Source organism: Bactrocera neohumeralis, chromosome 4 (genome assembly GCF_024586455.1).
Source record: "Bactrocera neohumeralis isolate Rockhampton chromosome 4, APGP_CSIRO_Bneo_wtdbg2-racon-allhic-juicebox.fasta_v2, whole genome shotgun sequence".
In the NCBI taxonomy this organism is placed as follows: domain Eukaryota; kingdom Metazoa; phylum Arthropoda; class Insecta; order Diptera; family Tephritidae; genus Bactrocera; species Bactrocera neohumeralis.
Genome location: NC_065921.1, coordinates 40,199,859 through 40,215,872, shown reverse-complemented (window position 1 = coordinate 40,215,872; position 16,014 = coordinate 40,199,859). Strand labels below are relative to the sequence as shown.

The following is a 16,014-nucleotide window of genomic DNA, read 5'->3' as shown; positions in this document are numbered from 1 at the left end:
AATACTCTCCTTAGCAACATTGTTGCGAGAGTATAAAAAAATATTTAGTAGATAAGTAAATATGTAAATCGAAGGCAGGAAATGTATTTTTAAACATGCAAATTCTGCTTTTAGCCAAACTTTGTTGAGAGTGACGAATAGAACACACAACTGGTATGTTCACAATTAATCGAATGTTTATATGTATTGATAAGAGGTTATACTAATTGACTAAAGTAGCAAAAATAGTTTTGAACTAATTTAAGGGGTTACATGGGTTTACGGGTTTCAAAAAATCTATTTTCTTTATTATCTTATTAAATTCTACAACACCTCTAGAATATTGTTCTAAATTTTCAAGTTATCCGAAAATTTTCAAAGAAACAGCCTTGATTTTTACGCGAGTCGAAAATTTCCTTAAACAGAACTTGTTTTGTTAAGATTACTAGTGTAATTTCCGAGGGTTCAAGGGAAATAGCGTCGCATGGTCGGGTTTAATTTTTTTATTTGTTAATAGTGTAATCAAAAAAGTCTTGCGGTATTTTCGCTAGTTGGCGCTGAAATCGCGTAGTTCTAGTTTTATTCGTCACATCGGGTCATGCTATACCTTTTTGGAAAGCTCATTTCAAGCGCTAACACGTGTTTGATTGATTGTCGTTTCTTTTAAGTCGTTCGTGAGTTATAGCGTCGCAAACATGGAGCAAAATAAAGAGAAAATACGGCATATTTTACACTACTACTACGATAAAGGCAAAAATGCATCTCAAGCCGCCAATAAAATTTGTGCAGTTTATGGACCCGATACAGTTTCCATTTCCACCTCACAACGATGGTTTCAACGTTTTCGTTCAGGTGTAGAGGTGGTCGAAGATGCGCCACGCTCCGGAAGGCCTGTCGTCGAAACCTGCGATAAAATCGCTGAATTGGTCGAAAGAGACCGGCATAGCAGCAGCCGTAGCATCGGTTAAGAGCTGGGCATGAGTCATCAAAAATTCATTTCAATTTCAATAAAAAAAAATATCAATAAAAACACCGCAAGACTTTTTTGACAACCCATTATAAGAACTCATAACTGTATACTAATTATATTTTTTGCATACATAGTTGTACATACATATGTCTATAAAATTTATTTATACTGTTTGATTAAAATTTTATGTAATGCTCTCATAGACGTAACCCGCTCTCTCATTTGTGATTCACTTTTGTTTTACGGTAAGATTGAAATAAATTTTCCCTCTAATTTTCTTTTATTACATTATAATTAATTCCGCTTTAATCTCTGTCAATAAACTTTCAAGATAGTAACTATTGGAATTCCCCAGCTATGTTAATCAAACTCCATTGATAGCTTGTTTAGTTTGAAACTTTGACTAAGTTAGGTTAACGGTAATTCAACTCAAACGGCTCGTTATTTCTGAATTAGGAAAGCGCGCTGAAGGTAATTAAGCGTTGGAGGTATTTTAGAAACAGCTAAGGCTTCAATTTAAATTAAAATATTATTTTATTCCTCTGAGGATTTGCTTACATCTTCTAGCAGAACTTTACACAAAATATAAACTAAATGGTAAGGTAAAAAAAAATTAAATAGGATATTAGCACTAACTCTTTTGCGCAAATTACTTTTTCCTCCAGAAGTAGAATGTAACCATGTCTAATCGTCCTACGGAGGCATTTGATATCATCTTATACTAAAAAGGCTACAGTTAGAGCAGCGAAGTAACCACAAACCTCGTCAGCCTAACAGTTACTGCAATTCCTCTGTGCACTCGTAGCAGTTTTATCACAAAGTGACTCCATGCCATTGACAACATGGTTAGGCATTCCTTAATCAGCCTTGAATGCAATATTAGTAAGTGCGAGGCTACTATTGGCACCCTGTTATTAGAGTGGATAGTTATTCCTCTGTAGAAGGTAGCATTGGGATCAATAAATCTACCGCTACCTTAATGCCAGCAACTCCGGTTTGCGGCACAGTACATGAGTTAGATCATCTGAAACTGATTTATGGCTTCACAAAGGAATACATAAAGTAGTCCAAGCGCGATCTTTAAATAGGTTAGCGAACCAAACGAACCGACCCACTGAAAAGAAATTTAGCGATAATGAAGAAGTAGTCGTCAAAGCGGAGCTATAATTTTATCGAAAAGTTGGAAGATTTCTGTAACGGGTAAATTCTCTTCGATTAAAATCATATTAAATAAAATAGTCGAACTTCGCGTCAGTCGTTATTCCTTTTCGCTGTTTGGCGCCAATTGGAAGACTCTTAGTGTAGTCAGGTCATTCTCCACCTGGTTTATCCGAAGGATTGGAGGTCTTCCTCTTTCTCCGCTTTCCCCGGTGAGCACTGCGTTGAGTACTTTTAGAGCTGGACTCCTTCATTACTAGACCCATTTGCTTCGCTTACTTATCCAGCCTGGAAAAAATAGAACTAATGGTGCGGTTGTTGAGGCCAATGATATCAAGATCATAGGCGTTCACCAGCAACTGTACACTCTTATAGAATATTGTGCCTTCTCTATTCAGATCTGTAGCTCGAACTATTTTCTCCAGCAGTAGATTAAAGAAGTTGCGCGATAGGGAGTCGCCTTGTCTGAAACCTCGTTTGGTATCGAACGGTTCTGAAAGGTCCTTCCCGATCTTGACGGTGCCTTTGTTATTGCTTAACGTTAGTTTACAGAGCCATATTATTTTTGCGGGTATACGAAATTCAGACATAGCGACATAAAGCTCCTTTTTGCGTTGTCAAATGCAGCTTTGAAATCGACGAATAGATGATGTGTTCGATTCTCTTTTCACGGCTTCTTTCCAAGATTGCCGCATGGTGAATATCTGGTCGGTTGTTGATTTGTCAGCTCTAAAGCCACACTGATAAGGTCCAATCAGTTTGTTGACGGTGGGCTTTAATCTTTCACGCAATACGCTCGATAGAACCTTATATGCGATGTTGAGGAGGCTTATCCCACGGTAGTTGGCGCAGATTGTGGGGTCTCCCTTTTTGTGGATTGGGCAGAGCACACTTAAACTCCAATCGACCGGCATGCTTTCGTCCGACCATATTTTACAAAGAAGCTGATGCATGCTCCTTAGGGTTATTGCTATTCCAACTTCTACTACTCGCTTTTAATATGACATACAAAAATATTTGAGAATACAAATGTACGGTTATTTTAAGAAATAGAGCCAATGTTAATATCTTACATTTATTTTAGGCGACTCCAAATGTATTAGCTTGAAATGATTATTTCTCTGCACGAAAAAAATTATCTACTTACGCTGCCCAAATAAGATTGAAGAGAGCTTTAAAAGAGATTTATGTATTTGAAAAATATCTGAATTTAGTTAGGAAGTAGTGTTACTGCTGCCTACCTTTAGGCGCTTTTAACATACTCATTTTGGGCTGAAACTTAACTCCGCTAATATGTTAAAATACACATTTCACATACGTAAATAAGTTTGCTTGAGTAAACCTTTATTTATGTGCGGCCAAAAACGCATTATGTGAGAAAGAAGCCACAAATATACCTCTCGCATGGTGCTCCTACCTTAAAGCTTCGGAAAAAGGTACTGTATCTCAGACCGCGCATATAATATATAATAAAATATGTTTGTATCTAAAATTGGAGCGCGCTTTAAGTATGAAAAGAAGCGAGTTTGGTTGCCAGGTTCAACTTACACTCGGTAGGGGCAGCTATTTATTGTGCTGCAGGTCTGCGCCGTCGGTCTTCTCCTCTTTATGCAGACACATAAATAGCAAATAAATTTGAAACTCCATACCCACATAAAATCGCCATAATTTGGTCGATAATCCGCGTGATGGTGTTTAGCGGTGCGCCCTTTTCAATAAGCCTCTGTGCGCATAAAGGTTCTGTGCGACCGTTCGAGCTCTGTACATGAATGCGTACTGATAATTTATGCTCGGCCGCTAAGGTCAAATAACGTACGCGCATCGTAAATAATATCAAAATTCTATTGCCACTTTGCCGCAAGCACCGTTAAGCAGCAGGACGCGCACGAAGCGGCCACAACGCCCCATTTAGGGGCTCACACATTCGCCTCTAATGTACTCGGTACAACGGTGGGCGTGCATTGGGGCGAGCAAATCGTTAAGCAACATAACACTTGTTGGTTTTGTTGTAGGGGAGGCAGTTAGTTTGGTTTGGTAATTGCTCTTCTTCTTTCTTACGCAAGTCTTCTGCCCCATACAAATGAATAACTTTTGCGCATTTCCCTTTTTTAAGTTATTTCGCTCTTCCTGCTCGTGTGCTTGCTGCTTTGTTGTTGGCGCATGCTTATTCTTACTAATCTCTCCCTAGTGTATTCTTCATTACGCCTATTATCTGCATGTCCTATGTGCCTGCCACGCTCGGCTGTGCCCACCCAAATGAATTTGCAGCAAAGTTAAGTTATTCCCCGCTTTCGTGAGCTACTGCTCAAGTGGAGAACGCCAAGCAGAAAAGTGAAAAGTAAATATTTGCTTAAAGCGCCTATCTTTCTATGTGTGCGTAGGTGGAGATATGAGGTTTCTACAGGGAACCGCTTTCTTGTGCTTATTCTTATCTTGCGCCGCCCTTTATGTTTCTTTATGCCTACAGTGTGTAATAAATATATGAGGCATATATTTTGTTTAAGGATTAAAAATGAAACATTATTTTTCCCCCAACTACCAAAACAATTATATTCCAGAGTTCGCTCGGGCCCAAGGTATTTGTGGATAAATTACTGTGTATGTATAGATATACCTCAGTGCATTTATGCTTTTCGGTTGAAACAATGCTTGCGTAAATATTTACAAAAAATGTTTGAGAATTACAAATTCGAGAGCTTCTGGCAGCAGAAATTAATTGGCAGCTATAATTTCATAGAAAAGGAAGCGTTTATGCTTACAAATACCTGAAAATCAAATGATAAATTTAAAAATTTAAATCCAAAAATTTGTATTTAATGATTTTTGACCTAAAAACTTTGTTTGTACCTGTATTAAGAAGTTATATTTTGGAAAAATTAAATCCAGAAATTATTTTTTGAAATTCTAAAATTTATCTTCAAAGAGTTAAAAGGAGCAAATATATTCAGACCCCAAATGATTAATTGAAATGTTCAATGTATTTCAGTGTAACCCTTATCAATATATTTAAAGATATAAAACGTATAAAAAAGTAAAACCGCCAATATGCACTGCATGACACTTCAAACGCTTAGTCGTCAATCACGAAGGTAAATACGAATATTCTCCACATGCATGGTAGTTAAAAAAAAATGGCAGAAGCTTTGTTTATTACAATTATATGCTGGAAATGGTAAGAGCAAAAAATAACAGAGAGTTCTCCCGTAATCAAGATAATTTGAGCTCTCACAAATTAACATTTACATATCGAAAAAAGCGAGTCATTGAGTCATTGACTTAAGACAGTTTCCTCGGAGGAGTCGTTTTAGTTTGCTGAATAGCCAGAAGTCACACGGAGCTAAATCAGACGTTAATGGTGGTTGCGGCAGGACATTGTTTGAAAATATAGCGAAAGACTCCCAACAAATCAATGCAGTATGCGACGGTCCATTATCGTGGTGGAAAAACCAAGACTTGTCGGTCCATAATTCCGGCCTATTTCAACAAATATCTTCGCGCAAACGGCGCATAACGCTCAAATAGAAGAAAGGAATGCGGAGCGGACTACATCTCAATGAACGAAGAAAACTGTTAACATGACCATCATTTTTGATCTGCATGGACGTGTTTTTTTCGGCTTCGGCTCATCTTTGTGATGGTCGTAAGCATGGATCACCATTAATAAAACGTTTCATGATATCCTGCAATTCGGAAAGCATTTTGAAACCAATCGTTTTTGGACCCAAATAACCTTTCAAATGGCTTTTCACTGATTCTTCCGATATTCCAACGATGACGGTAAGATCTCTGACTGTTAACCATCGATTCTCAAGCACCAATTTCTTTATTTTACTCACCGTCCTGGACGTGGTTCGTTGCCAACACGTTCTCGATGCTCTTTAAATAATTAGTACCAATAAGAAGCACTTGCTCGCCGCAAACATTTGTCATCAAAAGCCTTTTCCAACATTCTGAACTCTTCGGCTCCAGAAATTTTATTACTTACACAAAATTGAATGAAACTCATCTGTTGAGTAATTTCACTCTTCGTAAAAATCGCCGAATGCACTTTATGACTATAAATAATTATTTTGATATGAAATGTGCCCCATGTGTTACTCACAGTCATACCAACCTAGAAAAAAAATATTTCGACGAATGGGTTTTCGAGCGATATTTAAATTATTTAAGTCTATAAGACATATTAAGACTATTTTTTGCCCACAGTAGTATATATGTATGTAGACTTTATAGGGTATCCGAAGTTTCCTTCTGGGTGTTATCAATTTCATGATTAACTTAAAATACTCTGTTCCGAGTATAATGATGTGACTTTACAAATAGAATAATTAATATTTTAAATATTTCATTTTAATTTCACTTTTGACCATTTTTTTTATCTAGTTTGTCACTTCTGACCCAAACCAATTTAACCATAAGACTTGCAGCAATGAAAACAGAAACAGGCGTGTGACTTGTCTTTCTCCCTCCAATATATGAAGTGGATGTACACTAATATTTGTACAAACCTAATCCTATTACTCAAATTCCTTTCGAATTTGTTTCTTCTAATATTTAAAGCAACAGCTTACCACTCATCCTCCAACCAACTTTTGACCTTTTTAGGTGTTCGAAAATCAATATCCACCAAGTTTTTTGTTTGTCGAACTGCAGCTCAGCGCAGCACTCATATTTCAAGTGCAAATGAGTTCTCTACCCACAAAGTTTTTGCATTACCAAAGGTGATGACTGTGTCCACCTGCAAATATGGCAGCCCAGCAGGTGGGCGCATGAAGCCAAAAGAATTTTAACATTCAGTCAAAGTTGAATCTGAGCTGTGAATATACATACAATATATGTATATATATAATATATCGAGGTATATAAGCTTACCATTTTAGTTTTATTTGAAATGTTGTGATTATTTAAATGCTGCAAAGTAAATCACAAAACACATTAGTTACTTGATAACACGCATTAACTGTGAGTTCAGTTTCAGTGCTGGGTAAAACTGAACGTCCAAAGGCCTTTACAAATAATGACATAACCTGCGATACTGATAAATATTTTTAGATTTTATGTCCTTACCAAATTTTTGAAGGAAGAAAAAGAACAAATTTTAAGTTTACAATAATCTACGTTTTATTTGCATGGTATGACTATCAAAGATCCGTTCACAGAGATATATAAATTTTAACAAACATATATGTAAATACAGAAAGTAAGTAATAGCGATCAAGTCAAGTCATAAAAATTAAATGGAAGCCATGAGGAAAGATCCGAACGCCCTGTATAATGATTTTAACGACCAGCAATCTAGGACGAGAAATCAACAATAGACCAACTTTTTTCACCCTCAAATAGTCTATATACTGATTTTATGGGCACAGTATTGATTAAATATACTATTTATTCTTTTAAAAAGAGGAAAATTTCGGATTTGCAGAGTACTAAAATAATGTATTAGAATTGTTACACGAAAGCGTATAAAAAATGATAACAAACAGTAATTCCAAATTCCTCAGAACTAAAACTTTAGTAAGACAGGAAGATATACAATCATACACAATCATCAACACAATGATGCTGAGCCATTGAGGAAAGAAATCACACAAAAGAACTGGACAAAAATTAAATAGAACTACGCAAATATTGTTATGCCCGGACGACGTCTCTATTGTCACCAAATATTTCCACGTACTATCTAAAACTTTCGCTGATATTGAAGGTACAACTGACCAACTTCTTCTCAGAGTTAGCGAAGAAAGAAATAAATACATGATGGTGTCCACCAAAATCAGCACCAAAAGTGCAAATTGACCAAATACGCCTTTGAAACTGTCAAAGTCTTTACTTATATGAGCTTAGTACCGATAACTCAACAAGCCTGAGTATCGAAGGCCTTACACGTCCCTAGTCGAACTGTGCAGCAATTAATCAATCAGTGTTATGCTACGGATCAGAATCATGAACGCCACCCGAAAAGGATAAAACTGAAATAAAAAGTTTCCAAAGAAGCGGCGTAAATGATGGAACTATAAGCTTGAAAAGCTTGTAAGCTAAAGGGTGAAAATACACTTTCTCACAGCACAGCGACTAAGATGACTCAACCATGTAACGAAAATAGACAACAAAAGCACGCAGAAGAAAACTGTAGAGGTCACAACATTCACCACTAAGCACAGTTACGATCAAGATGAATTCACAAAATCGAGAAAGACTTAAGAAAACTTGGTTTCAAAAATTGCAATGGAACCGCAAATGTCCGAGATGCTTTAGAGTTTTAGCCAAAAATTGAAGATAATGTAAAAGTCATATCCACTATTCATCTTTGAATGCAGTATCGTAAGTATCATCTGGATAAATTCTCAGTATACGGAACTCTCTATGAAAGCCAAATAGCTCATACTTACTTAAAAGTGTGACTTTAAAAACTTCTAAATGTTTTTGTGAATGCTTGACTCAATATGGCTTGAGCAGGTGTCAAAGATGGCCACCAGTAAAGAGAAAATATTCCATAATTTACAGTTTTGCTTCGATAAAATCGATTCGATTGTCTAACGCCTTGATACTGCAACTAATCACGAACCATTTTGGTTTCGTCGATATAATTTATGATCTTATCCCCGCTTATGAAAGCTCCCATTAAGTCAAATTAAAATAAAATCAAAGATAATAAGAGGTAACTACTGCATAATAATTCTTTGAAATTCCGGCAATACTTAAATAAAGTGAGTGAGTGTGTTTTAAACGCCAAACATTTTAGATCATAAAAGTTTAATTTTCGTTGCACTTGATTTTATTAATATACATATAATTATAGGGCGTTATTTATGTTCACGAACTTTCCTTTCCTCAAATATAAAGTTATGCGAGGACTATTATCATACCAATACAAATGAGTGCCAGCATAAAGCGGCGTGGCATAAATTTATGTAGCAAATACGAAAAAGTGGCCGGCTAATAGGCGGCAACCACAAGTAACGTATGTGATATACATATGTATGTATGTATTTATATGAGCCTTTCGGAATATAAATATATAGTATATATCAAATATGCTTTAAATATCGCACTCATGCACGCAAGTGCTTTGGTATGCGTAGCACAACACACAAGTATCATAAACTATAAAAATTTACGATGCTATAAAAATGAGCGCTTCACTGTCTTTTATAACGGAATCACAAAAAAAAAAAACCAAAAACGCAAAATAATCCAAAAAAGGAAAGCAAAATTTCGTATGCCTGAAAACAGTTTTCTAACTGATTTTTTGTCTTTTTTTTATTTTTTTTTTGTCTGCGTAATGCTCCAACTATTTTATAACTTTTTCATTCCGCTGCCATGTAGGCCACGTGCCGCATTAAATCGGTTGATACGCAATTCTTTTATTCGGGTATTTATATGGTCCTTTGTATAGCCATTTAGTAAGCGACTTAAGCATGATTTGGCAAGGCGGAAGCGTTGTACATGCATAAAAATCACTTTTAATTAAAGGCATCGTAAAACGCCGAAAAAGTGGGGCTCTAGTGAAAATATTCGAATTTTGTACATTCTTATATAATTTTATCGCTTACCGAAATTCACGTTTTGCTTTGATTTTATTCATTACTTCATTCATTCATTGAAAACAGTAGTTCAAGTTTGTTAAAAAAGTTAACCAGCTTTTATATATTATATTTTAGGTGAAAGTGAATTTATTACGTGCGATAGTCCTTGCATACTACTGCGTCTTCTGAAGAGAGATAGCTGCTAACACTATTACTTATTAATTTTGATCAAGCTGTATCGTTGTTTAACGAATACTGTGCAGCCAAGCTGAGAAGCTTTCAATGAAGATCGCTCTCATCCAAATACTCGTATAATCGTACCGAGAACAGCATGGAGCTTTCGCTTGCATTATTTTAATACTGGCTGGCAGATGCTTGTGTAGTCAAATTCAACTCTGATTACTTAGCAACACTAATTCCTTGTGACCCTGAGTACATAGATCGCGTAAGGTTCGTTAAATTCTTTATTATCAGCAAGTTTTATTTGGCCATAGTCGAAGAAATAATTGCTGGAAGGTAACTATCATAGTCCTTTAAAGAAGAACAAAATAATGAACTCGGCATTTTTTTTTTCAATTTTCACAATTCCAATAAAAGATACAATGAACCTCATAACTTTGGTTTATAACCTTTGGAGTGTGATCTCCATTGCGAGAATTAACCATAAAATATAACCTAACATTACTTTGATTGTACTTCTTAGTGATGTTGACAGTAATTCCAAGCCCCATCGAGCTCTTGAGATCTTTTCAAATGATTACTATTAAGGTTTCACGATGAAAACGTAGTATCATTTAGACGGTAATTGGTATAATTCCACTTTGAGAAGAGTGATTTTTATATTCTCGCAACAATGTTGCTAAGGAGAGTATTATAGTTTTGTTCACATAACGGTTGTTTGTAAGTCCTAAAAGTAAAAGAGTCAGATATAGGGTTATATATACCAAAGTGATCAGGGTGACGAGTAGAGTTGAACTCCGGATGTCTGTTTGTCCGTCCGTCCGTCTGTCCGTCCGTCTGTCCGTCCGTCCGTGCAAGCTGTAACTTGAGTAAAAATTGAGATATCATGATGAAACTTGGTACACGTATTTCTCGGTTCCATAAGATGGTTAAGTTCGAAGATGGGCAAAATCGGCCCACTGTCACGCCCACAAAATGGCGAAAACCGAAAACTTATGAAGTGTCTAACTAAGCCATAAATGCAGATATTAAAGTGAAATTTTGCGCAAAGAATCGCATTAGAGAGGGGCATATTTGGACTTAATTTTTTTGGAAAAGTGGGCGTGGCCCCGCCCCCTACTAAGTTTTTTGTACATATCTCGAAAACTATTATAGCTATGTCAACCAAACTCTACAGAGTCGTTTTCTTCAGGTATTTCCATATACAGTTCAAAAATGGAAGAAATCGGATAATAACCACGCCCACCTCCCATACAAAGGTTATGTTCAAAATCACTAAAAGTGCGTTAACCGACTAACAAAAAACGTCAGAAACACTAAATTTTACGGAAGAAGTGGCAGAAGGAAGCTGCCCCCAGGCTTTTTTTAAAAATTGAAACTGGCCGTGGCGTCGCCCACTTATGGATCAAAAACCATATCTCAGGAACTACTAGACCGATTTCAATGAAATTCGGCACATAATATTTTTTAACACCCTGATGACATGTACGAAATATGGGTGAAATCGGTTCACAACCACGCCTTCTTCCAATATAAGGCTATTTTGAATTCCATCTGATGCCTTCTCTGTATAATATATACATTAGGAACCAATGATGATAGTGGAATAACACTATACACAAATACGGTATTTGAAAAATATGTAAATGACGGATAATGAAATCTTGATTATCACTTTATCATGCGAGAGTATAAAATGTTCGGTGACACCCGAACTTGGCCCTTCCTCACTTGTTTGATATGGTTTTAAAAAAGAAGTAAATTCCACCTAATTTGATGTTATGGCCATAGCTTTTTTAAAGAAAAGGGTTTGCCTTTATGTTTCAAAAATTATTGAGCTGTGGCTGGCTCGAAGCAATTACAGAATATGGTCTCAATTTTTCACCACCTTCAACAGCAATTGCTCCTACAAAGAGTTAATCGTCTTGCCACGAAAAAGTCATTAATCGTAGCTCCGCATTAATTTTTGAAGCAATATGAACCAATCATTCCCTCTGGGATCATGCAGCCAACTCGGTTTGTATCCATTAACCGAACGTGCGACGCTTTTGATGGTCGTTAGCCTTCAATTCTTGCATAAGTTGGATTTTGTAAACCCGCAAACTAAAATCCTTCGGCAAAATCTTCTATAAAGTGCAGGAACACAGTCCAAGTTGTTGGCGAATGAACCCATCAGGTCTTTCTCGATACTCTTCACCCCAGCAGCAAATGCGTCTTCGGTGAGTAGCCGATCCATGGCTGCTCGAACTATCGAATCTGCTGTTCGTTTGCAAGATTTAAATAGGCCAAAGTTTTCTCTATCGTCTACCTTTTTATTAATGTTCCTGGATTCCTTTATTGCCGTAGACACCGATTAAACGGTTATAGCTAATTGGAGATCCAAAGTGTGCCCAGGTCAGGTCCTTCTCGACCTGGTCTTTCCAAAGAGGTGGAGTTCTTCCTCTTCAAATCTTCAAAGCGTCCATTAGGACGACAAGTCTTATCGAGCGCAGCCGCTGTCCCTTAATTCGCTGATCTATGTCAAAATTGTCGAATATCTCGTACAGCTCATCGTTCCTTCAAATTTTGTGTTCGCCGTTTCCAATGCGCGAAGGAACATAAATCTTCCACAGAACCTTTCTCTCGAAAACTCGTAACGCCGACTAATTAGATGTTGTCATCGTCCATGCACTACAATATACAGGAGGCACAGGACGGGGCTGATTCGTAGATTTTGGCCTTTGTTCGTCGAGAGGAGACTTTACTTCTCAGTTTCCTACTCAGTCCGAAGTAGCTCCTGTTGGCAAGAGCCATTCTGCACTGAGTTTCGATGCTAACGTTGTTGTTGGTGTTAATATTGGGTACAAGATAAATGTTTTTTTCCACGACTTCGAAGTTGTAACTCTCAAAAGTGACATGGGAGCCAAGTCGAGAGCGCGACGACTGTTCGTTTGATGACAGGGGATATTTCGTCTTATTCTCGTTCATTACTAGATCCAGCAGTTGTACTTTTTTGTAGAAGATTGTACCTGCTCGATTAAACTCTGCAGCTCGAATTATTTTCTCCAAGAGTAGATTGAAGAAGTCGTACGAAAAGGAGTCGCGTTTTCTAAAACCTCATTTGGTATCGAACGACCTGGAGAGGTCCTTCCCGATGCTGACGAAGCTTTTGGTGTTACTCAATATCAGCTTAATATGCTCTTTGTTATTGTAGTTCTTGCCTGCGTGGTAGAGGGGGTCCACATTTGCTTACGACTCTTCTGTGATACTCCTTAAATGAAAAGGTCTCGCAGGTTCCATTAAATGTATAAAATTTCCAGCATATTTTCCTTTCGAACAGGATTTAGTTTCTGGGAAGCGCTGTAGCGCTGCATCTTTGTAAAATGGATCATCTACAGTGGATCGTGCACCTCGAACGTCAATTCTTCTTCAAAAGTCTGTCAAAGTCTGCTGAAGAAAAAGAGTAAAATCGAGTAACAAAACATGATAATAGTTTCACTTAACTTTAATAGCTTCGTTTAACTCACTTTCTTCTTACACTCCCCACTTTCTTCAACGCTACCATACGATAAGCAGTCTGTGTCTGAGTGTAGCACAACGGTACTATATTCCGCTTAATCTAATTTGGTAGTTCCAGCTGCCCGCTTTAAACATTCATTTTCCTTACGTCACATTATAGTAGATAAAAATTCTAAATAATTCACTTGCACGTTTGCCATAATTTGCAACCGAAATGAGCACAAAGCGAGCAAAACAGCAACAACTGCGACAACATAAATTACAAACGAAACATTATTTTCAATATAAACGTAACGCAGCGCCTTGCCAACCGACAAAGTATGAGTAAATCCAGCCTGAATACAAATGCATAAGCCATTAGTCAGGACGCTTACAAGGTAAGCCAGTGCGAATTGCAGGCGGCGCGAGCATTTGGCACAGCTAACACTTGTACATTTGTTATCTTTCAAAAGCAGATTTGTCCAATGGCAGCGACAGACCAACATGACGCAGGCACTGGCGCAGCTAAAAATGGTGCTTATGGCCTGCTTTTGCAAGTGTGTACGTGTGTTGGGTAGAGTCGTGAGCGACAGCGCTACCTGCGAGTGTCATTTTTATATTCTCTCATATATTTTATTTTATTTTTTTCTAGCATATAGACACTTATCTATGTATTTCCTTTGTGATTTGCACGACTTGAGCTTTTGTCTTTAACACGACGAACAGACCACACGCTGCTGCGCCAGCTGACCATATCACCGCTCGGTTTGTTTTATTTTAGTTGCACACGTAGCCAAGTTGCTTTCGTGTGCCTTGCTTTGTCGATTTGCCCACATACAGTGGCACATGCCTATCCGCTTCCGCTGCCGCCCAACAACTGTCGCCGCCAATTGCTGCCTGCCTGCCTATCACTTTGTATGGTTCGCGTCCAAACAACTATTATAACACACAGCACTCACTGACTTACCAACTATTCGTGTCTAAAAGCCAGCAATCGCCCAACCCGCAGTGTCGGCGATTTAGTGCGTGTATGTGTGTTCGGCATAGCGAATCCGTGGTGCTGAAATAATAAAGCGTCATATCGGATGATAAAAGTATATTATTTATGGTCGTAAATTCGTTGTCTTTCCCTCACTCACTGCAGCTCTTTCCCCTCAACTGCTGCCTTGTGTTGTATTTATTTTCATAAAGCACCTTGTTTCGTTGTCTCGCAGCCGTCATTGTGCTGTGCTGTCCCTTTGACTATTTGATTCTCCTCTTTCGCAGAATTTTTCTCTCCGACCGGCACTTTCATGGCTATCAACAGCCGATCTTTTCATTGTTAGCATTAACGAAGCACTCTGTCATCGTTGTGGCTCACCCCGTACTATTTGGCCTCACTCGTACTGCTCCTGTTTGGAAACTACACTAGTGATTGTGTATATGTGTGAGTGTCAATGTGCGTGTAGGTGTTGGTAGCCGTTACAAGCGTCGATTCAACTATTTCTCATGGCAAGCGAATACACAATGAAAGAAGTGTTGTGCGCTTGCATGTGGAAGTGTGGGGTTCACTTGCGCGCGTGTTAAGGACGTTTGAGGTTATGTCGCCAACGTAGCTGAAATATGCCTACCAACTGCTCTTGTTAGCTTCGCTTCGATTCAATAATGAGAGCATACACTCATACAAATGAGCGACGTGGAAACCACACTTGACTTCTATGTAGATTTCCTATACTCATTACAGTCATTATTTATGAATATTAGGGTGTTGCACAAATTAGCATATGAAAAAGTTTTTTAGCATAAAACCTCAGTAGACTTTATTATTAAAACAAGAAGAAAAAAACGTTAACTTCGGTTGCGACGAAGCTATAATACCCTCCACAAACAGCAAAGAATCCAAACAAAACCTTGATTTTGATCGGTCAGTTGGAATGGCAGCTGTAAGCTAAAGTGATTCGATCTGAAACATTCTTTCGGAGATTATACCGCTGCTCCTTGAAGCGATATCTCATCTACTGAGGAACTAGAAAATTTTTATGCGACAAAAAAGAGAAGAGTTTTTTGAATAGTGTATTCTCATACCTTGTTTATTGTATTAAAAAATTCAGTAAAAATTGTTTGCCTACGTCTGGGCACCACCCTAATGCAGATGAGTTCACCGTCGTGTCAGTTTATGACAAAAGTCAATGGTGTTCTTATTTCTCGCATAATTTCCTTTGTTTGCTTGAGGGACTTGTGTCATGTGTTGACGCTGGTGTTAGTGACATCACACATACTAAGTACAATAAAAACAACATCTATACATATATACAACTTTGTATATTCATTCTGCTGCGCAAATCGCAGAAATAAATGCGCTCACTCGTATTGCCAGTAAAAATTTTCTTTGTTGCTGTTCTTGCTCATTTATGTCGCATTTGCTATAATAGGATCAAATATTTTATGCCAGTGTCATAGGCTCTAATGATTTTTCCGTATTCATTATGAGAGGTCAATTGTTCTGATTCAATGTTGTTTTTGCTGGAAAAGTTCGCGAAACTTGTTTTTAGTTTTCATTGTCAACACAGAAAATTGTATGGAAGAGATGTAAGAAGTAATAAGGGATTGATTTGGAAAGTTCAGTGCAAATAAATGTATTTTCCTTCATATGCTATATATTTCTGAACATATTTTTACTCTTTTTTGAACGCTTAAAGTATGAAGTGCTGATTTTAAGTTTGAAGTTCTGTAAAATAATAA

At 37.4% G+C, this 16,014-nt stretch overlaps 1 protein-coding gene across 3 annotated transcripts in view; it reads left to right on the top strand.

Moving 5' to 3' along the window:
* Positions 1 to 16,014, top strand: part of LOC126756216 (zwei Ig domain protein zig-8) — a 338,607-nt gene that overhangs the window by 274,432 nt on the left and 48,161 nt on the right. The gene's annotated exons all lie outside the window — the stretch shown is intronic.